The sequence below is a fragment of the Trematomus bernacchii genome, unplaced genomic scaffold, assembly GCF_902827165.1.
Source record: "Trematomus bernacchii unplaced genomic scaffold, fTreBer1.1, whole genome shotgun sequence".
Taxonomy (NCBI): domain Eukaryota; kingdom Metazoa; phylum Chordata; class Actinopteri; order Perciformes; family Nototheniidae; genus Trematomus; species Trematomus bernacchii.
This window is the reverse complement of record NW_022988066.1, coordinates 5,235,864-5,243,226: the sequence shown is the minus strand read 5'-3', so window position 1 is coordinate 5,243,226 and position 7,363 is coordinate 5,235,864. Positions and strand designations below refer to the sequence as shown.

Genomic DNA, 7,363 nt, shown 5'->3' with positions numbered 1-7,363 from the left:
TGAACTATTAGTAGAGAATAACGAGTAATGAATATACTTTATAGGGATCTGCAGATAAATGTTCAGTCTTCTCAAGCACCAACTATCAAATATCTCTCCTGATTGTTGGCACTTGACAATCACCTTCCCTGAAATGTACTCAGGTGTAACTAAAGTCTGCTTTAAGGGTTGTTTATATTTCACATCATTAATCAGAATCTGCAAAGTAACTAAAATAAATGTAGTGGAGTAAAAATACCAGGTTAACCTCTGAATTGTAGTGGAGTAGAATTACAAAGTAACAATGAGCTGTCATGTGGGCATACTTTTCCCCATAATGACCGCGTTGCTGCGCATTATCCTTTAAATATATATATATATATATATATATATGTATGGAAATATATATATATATTACAGAACAACAGTATAATCAACAGTAATACAAAAAGCTGAAGATGTAACAAACCAATAATAATTATTCTTATTCTTAAAATCAATGTGGTGTACGTCTTTGACGTGCCTTTAAAAACAGTGGCGGTCTTCAGGTGCTCCTCCAGCACAGTGTGCAGGAAACAAAATCCACCAATCCCCTGAAAAGTCCAGGGTTGACTGAAGAGCCGTCATGCCCACGCAAAGCCAACTCAAAAGCCCCACAAAACTTCATTATTTTGGATAAAATATGCCTGTTTTTCTCCACCTCCTCATTGTGTTCCCTCACTGCAATCCTGTGGCTGTCGTCGAGCTGCCTAGCAGTTGCTTACTTGGGGCGGTTATTGTATATATATATTGTGTCAATAACCGCCCCTCCGGTAGTAGTTTTGAGGACGCTGATTGGTTACATTTTATGACACACTTTCATATCTTGAATCAGCAACCCGCCTCCGTGGGGCGATTTCTCCATCGCCCCAGAACTGTACTTAAAGGTGGGGTAGGTGATTTTGGAGAAACCAGCTTGAGTGCGCTAGAATTTGAAAATACACAACCGGAAAAAATCTGCCACTTCCTTACAGAGCCCCTCCTCCAACACACACGAACGCGCACATGACCAATGAGGGCACGAGATAAGTTTGTGCACAGATGGAAAGCTGACAGGCAGGTAGGCCATCCAGTTATTTTAGCCGGGCCGGCTAAAATGATTGGTCGTGCTTTTTACAGTACTACGGCTTCCACAGAGGACATTTTTTTATGGATTTTTTATCAAAGCACTTAAGATATTCATTGCTATCGGGATTTTAAGAGCATTCCATGGAATATAACAAAAAGTGTATCTCGGGCCGGTTTCTCAAACTTACCTACCCCACCTTTAAGTTATACAGTGTATAGGAAAAGCATATATTTTGCACAAATTATTTTAAAATCATATTTTACACATATTTCTGGGTGCATTCCATATTTTAAACACACAAATAATGACAATTTATATAATTAATTAGTATTATTATTATTAATAATAATGTTTTTGCGTGTGGTTTAGAGAGGGCGGTGCCCTATCACCCCCTATTGGCCAGCCGCCACTGGATAATGGTACATTGTTAAAAAACGAATTTGTGTTGAAACCAGACAGGGGTGACAGTTAACCTTAGCTGTTGACTGTTGAAGTTCCATTGCATTCTGTGTTTAAAAACAATACAGAAGCATGTAAAAGCGTGAACCCCTTTTAAACTGTCTTGCAACATAGTTTTAAGAAAACAGAGAAATCCCCGGGTTAACAGATAAAACTAAACCCCAATAAAGGATTGGAAGGAACCAAAATGTAGGTGCTATAGAAAGAAATGAACTTTCCCTCCACTCACAGGATAAGTACTAAGTAATAGACAAGTAAAGGGCAGAGGCGTCACATGTCAGTGAGCTCAAAGACAGTGAGTGATGGCGTATTTCATCCTGGCATCATTTAAGACAGCCATGTGCCCTCTGAGCTGATCAATACCTAACAAGACCTTGGCATCATTCTTTTCTGGTAGAACACAAATATATTTCTCTCTTTTTATAATTTTTTTTTTTTTCAAAATAAGGTTCTTTACTGGGTTTGGCACAGTTTACTTATTCAAAAAAAAAGATCACTCGATAGAGGAAAACGTCACTTAAGGTGTGGAACAACTAAAACACTAGAGGAAAATGTAACACAGCTAATAAAACAAAAACACTCAATAGAGGAAAAAGGCAAATCAATGATCCTGGCTTGGCTACAGATGCTGGTAGTCTACGTGACATAACAAGATGAACTGGCACAAGACAAAGGGAGACCAGGACAATATAAACACAAGGTGAGGGGGCACAGGGGAACACAATCAGGACCGGGTAGACAATCACAGACATGGGTGACACACGGGAAGAGACGAAACAACACAAAGACAGGACAAAACTAACTTAAAGGGGACCTATCATGCAAAATGCACTTTTGTACGTCTTTTATACATGAATATGTGTCCCCGGTGTTCCAGGGAACTCACCAAGTATCAGAAAACACAACCCTCTCTATTTTCCTCCATACCCAAATCTCTAAAAAAGGGGCTGCAACGGATCTGATACAGACTGATCCAGATTTGAACACTTCTATGACGTCACAGAAGTGGCGCTACGGCTATTGGGCCAACTCTCCACCTATCAGGTGAATGTGGGGTTGGGCCACAGCCGGCCATTGCCGCTCGAAGACGCTGTAGTACATATGCCAGGCCTGTAAGTGGCGCTGTAGTCTGCCACAAAAGCAGCGAAGAAGACTTCCCGCCCATAGTTACCATGGTTACCCTTCTGTTTATTCTCCGCTGTGGCTTTTTTTCTCCCTCCCCGAGGCAAGCGTTTGCTCCTGCTGCTTTAATTCAATGCAATCCCTCCCCGTCGAGGCAAGCACTGTAATTCTCTCCGGTTAGTCCACCAGCAGATGACAAACACCCACCTCTCCACCTCTTCCAAGGAACGAGGGGACCGTGCGGCAGAGTTTCAGTTTCAGTTTATTTCGCCGGTCAAGATGTCCGTTAAAGTTTAAATCTTCCGGACAAAATTAGAAAAGTGCCGGTCAAAGTTCTTCTTTGTTATTTATTGAGCTTTAAAACAAATGAATAACGACTCTATATAATAAAACACGGAGGACGGAGATCTCTTTTTCTCCCCCTCTTCTGACAGCCCAGCAGCTGCAGGGGGGCGTGGTCAGCAGAATCAGACCCGTAGACAGCAAACAGCACATAGAGCGAAATGAGGCATGGCTAAAATGCATGATCTGTTTGGTATTTTGAAAACAGAAACGTATAAATATACCTTATATAGGTATGGCCCTACAATATATCATTTAAATATAGCATGATAGGTCCACTTTAAATAATCTTCCGAGACATGACATACAGGCATTTACAAAGTACTCACACATAAAAGAAAGATGTTACCCATTGCAGCTAGTAATTCCTAATTTCCTTATTTAAATATGTATTTTAAATTCAGTAAGATAATCGCATCATCCTTTCAATACATGGAATAGGAAATGCTTCTGTGCCTTCCTAATAGACCCCTGACACTGATGGACAGAGGTGAAATTGACTGTCATGATGATCAAACACGAGACCTGCAGTCATGTCATCATTCTGATTAACAACCAGGTCGGCTCTGTTTTACATGACGGGCCTAATCTCAGCCATTAAATATTACTACAATTCGTATCTTTCCACAAAAATGCAGAAGTGCAGAATAGAAGCCAGTCTGTGAATTATACAACATTCATCTTATTCCAGAAAGATCCAGGTTGAAAGCACCATGACAGGCGAACTGCCTGCATGCTGCATGCCAGCACTGCGTCAAACAGAAAGACAGCAGCAACACGGGAAGTGAATTGGGAACTTTGAAAGTCGGATTAGTTGGGAATTGTGATTAAATAGCCTGGATCCTGCCATATTATTATAACAAATACAAAAGACAAAATTCACATTCTTACAGTAAAGATAAGCTGATGTGAACGTACAGCAGCGACGTGCAGTCAGTGGAGGCAGGGGAGGCAGAGCCTCACCTGTCATACTCCAATGTAACGGAAAAACAATTAAAGAAAAACTAAATAATAATAATAATAAAATGTCTCCACTGATCTTGTGTAAATGTGATTTCTGTATGATTCCAATCGCATTTTATAGTCAAAATCAGCAAATTGGCCGAGCTCCGCTACGGGAGCTATGAGAAGTGAGGCAGGCACGAGCACTGCCTCTCGTAAGCCCACAGTAACTTGCTGGAGCGCGGGCACTAATTTAGCGCGGCCACTTATTTTGTGAGTGCGCTCAAGCCATTTACTGTGGGGTGAGGTGAGGCACAGATGAGATCTGCCTCACCTCAGAATGCGTCACCCCACAGAAACTGTCTGGAAAGCGGGCCCTAAGCGCATGCCTGTTCCCATCTCACTGTAGGTCACCAATGTAATGTTTGTAGATCCCTTTATTACATTTATCCTCGCCATCCATAGTCTCTAAGTAACTTATTTCACGTATATATGATATTTAGGCTCGCTGCTCTCAACGGCAATGAAAATGCACCAGGGGAGGCAGCCATAACCTCTGCCGCACTGAAGGGGGCGCACGTGAGCCCACAGGTTCTTGTTGCTACTGTTATTCTACCGCAAACAACAAACTCGACTTTTGAAACTACAGGAAGATACGGAGGACTTTTACAAAACAGTAATAGAGATTGTTGTCCAGAAGGATAGCATGGACTTATATTCATCTTCAAGTCAAGGTAAGACCACAACTGTAATGAAAATGGGATCTTACTTAGAAAGAACAATCCAATATTTAGATTTTGGGTATCCTTTTGTTGATCGGTCTGTTTAAAATTAATCATAGCATCAGACTAAAAAAGCTTTTGAAAATAACAGAATATTTCGATTAAGGTCAAAATAGGCTATAATATTTGTAAATCTGACTCTGAAAGAGTCAGTGCCTCACCAGCCATGAACCTCACCGCACGTCACTGACGTACAGTATGTCTTATGTGATAGTGAAATTAATATCTTCTGGATATATGTTCGGTCAAAACTTGCTGATGTTATATTGGGCGCTAGAAATATTTAAAATACCTTTTTCACAATTTTCTGACATTTAATACGTATCAGGACAGGTATCAGGCTTTTGGCGAGATGGACTGAATACCCCAGTATGACTGTTGGCAACAATTAATCTAAAAATAAACGTGTGAAGTTAAAACAGCACTTAACAAGTCAAATAGATGATTGGGAAATTGGATTGATTTACCTTCCCTCTATGCTCCTTTACATATCAGTGAGAGTTATTGAAGCTAATAAATTAGATAACATTTTGGATGTGATTGATCCGTCAATGGTTGGACATCATAATAACACTTTCACAGAGATCAAAATATTTGCATTGAATTTTAGCCTACTTATTATATTTGTGCGCCACACATTGTAAGCATTGTGTCCTTGTTTGATATTTTCCATGATTAATTACACTTGATGCATTACACGTACGGGGCCTGAAAGAGAGGGTGTTGATGAAGCTGTTAGTGCAACAAAATATCAACCTCTAGTTCAATTGAGCATTTACATTGAGCAGGTTGTTTCATTATCGGCATAATAAGTGCCTTAATCAAAACGAAAAAAGGATTTGCATTAAGGCTTTGTATAATTATTCTTCATTAAATCAAAGTTATTCTTGGTGATAAACTTGAATAAAGAAAGGGGTTTAAGGATATTTTCAAAGCAAATATAAAATAAATATTAGAGAGGGCTTTATGATCTGTTCAACTTTCTAGCTCCTAATACAATTGGAGGATTTGAATTGGAGGGATTTCACTCCTCCTTTTATCGTCGCAGCAGTGGCGAGCCGTCAGGGCCCTCTAGGCCCTCTGTGAGGCCCTAAGATATTCAAAAAAATAATATTTAAAAACATTTAAAAAATATATATTTTTTTTAAATATATATTTTTTTAATATTATTTTTGTTATATTTTTCATTAGTTTTACCGAAAAAAAACTTGATTTAATTGTATTTAAAATAACATTTCCAAAGAAATAAATCCTTTGAATCTGCCTGTTCAGTCTCTGTTGAATGTGAAGGGTTACATGAAAGAAGCTCGTCTGGCCCTCTCTGCGATTCACAGAGGGCCCGCTATAGTAACTGAACGAGAGAGTAATGTCAAATGACAGTACAATTGACCAATCATATCTTCCCTCTAAATGGGTGGGTTTTATTATCGCGGACTTTATGACAAGTTCCGCCCGCTGTGAAACTGTTCTTGTTTCCATAGCAACAACAACTTCCTGTCAACAGCGTGAACTCGCCTTCAAAATAAAAGCATGCCAAATTACACTTAAGAAATACAACTGCAACGAAAGTAACAAACACAATGCAATATCATTTTCAATGTCAAAGAACACAAATTGGGTTCACAGGTGTTGTTTTGTGTGGTAGAGGGTCGCTGTCATTGATGCGTTTTGCACCCTGGGCCGTTGTTTTGATATTCCGCTGAAGTATACGCTGTGACGTAATAACTCTTTTTTTTTCTTTTTTTCGAGGGAATTGGTGGGGGTCAGAGGGCCTCGATATAAAGCTCACGGCTCGCCACTGCGTCGCAGTAGGGGTGTAACGGGGTGTTTCTCAATGTCGAGTACGCTTGCTTGATAGCACATGTCTTCCGAGTAACTTGCTTCAGAAGCGAGGCAATAATACTTCCTGGCATTCGAAAAACGAAGAGTGGAACAAGCGAGCAAGTGTGCAGGTGTGTGTCATATGAGAGGCCCCGCCTTACATTTCCCGCCACAGATTTGGGGAAATTGGTCCCTGCGCAAAGCATTGTGGGGATTTTAAGACCGCGGAGTCTACTTTTTTTTTAAATAAACACTGCAGCTGCATTGACTTAATAAGTTAGATTCACTGGCCAGTATGGGGATTGAACCCATGACCTTGGCATTATTAGCACCACGCTCTAACCATCTGAGCTAACCGGCCGCGGAGTCTACTCATGTGCAGCCTCGAAATTTCTCGCTACGAAGTACGCCGGGCTCGGTAGAATTCCAAGTATGCTGGACATTGGAACAGTCCTTCGGCGGCACTCGATGACGTAGTATGCTTGAAATAGTGGCTCTGGAGCAACTTTACTCGACATTGAGAAACACCCACGGTATCCGTATTCGTCCCTAACCGTCACGGTTCGGCATATGCAGTCACACGACGAATACGCCTTTGTTTATGAAGGGAAAAAAGTCTGTCCCTCAGGGAAGTATCCATTACACTATATATAATCCAGGGGGCGGTATTGCGCCTAAAAGCTGTTTGCCTGCCGCCCTTAAACAACAAAGGAAGAACAAGAAGAAAACACAACAAAACGAACAAAATACAAGAAGAAGATAAGTTAGTATGGCGATTTCAGATAACACACAGGAGCTAGAAGATCCA

The 7,363-nt window shown here is 40.5% G+C and overlaps 1 non-coding gene across 1 annotated transcript; it reads right to left on the bottom strand.

Annotated features, from left to right (window-relative positions):
* Positions 1-6,842: 6,842 nt before the first annotated feature.
* trnai-aau lies at positions 6,843-6,916 on the bottom strand. The gene has a single exon. It is a non-coding gene; the product is annotated as a tRNA-Ile (tRNA).
* Positions 6,917-7,363: the final 447 nt, after the last annotated feature.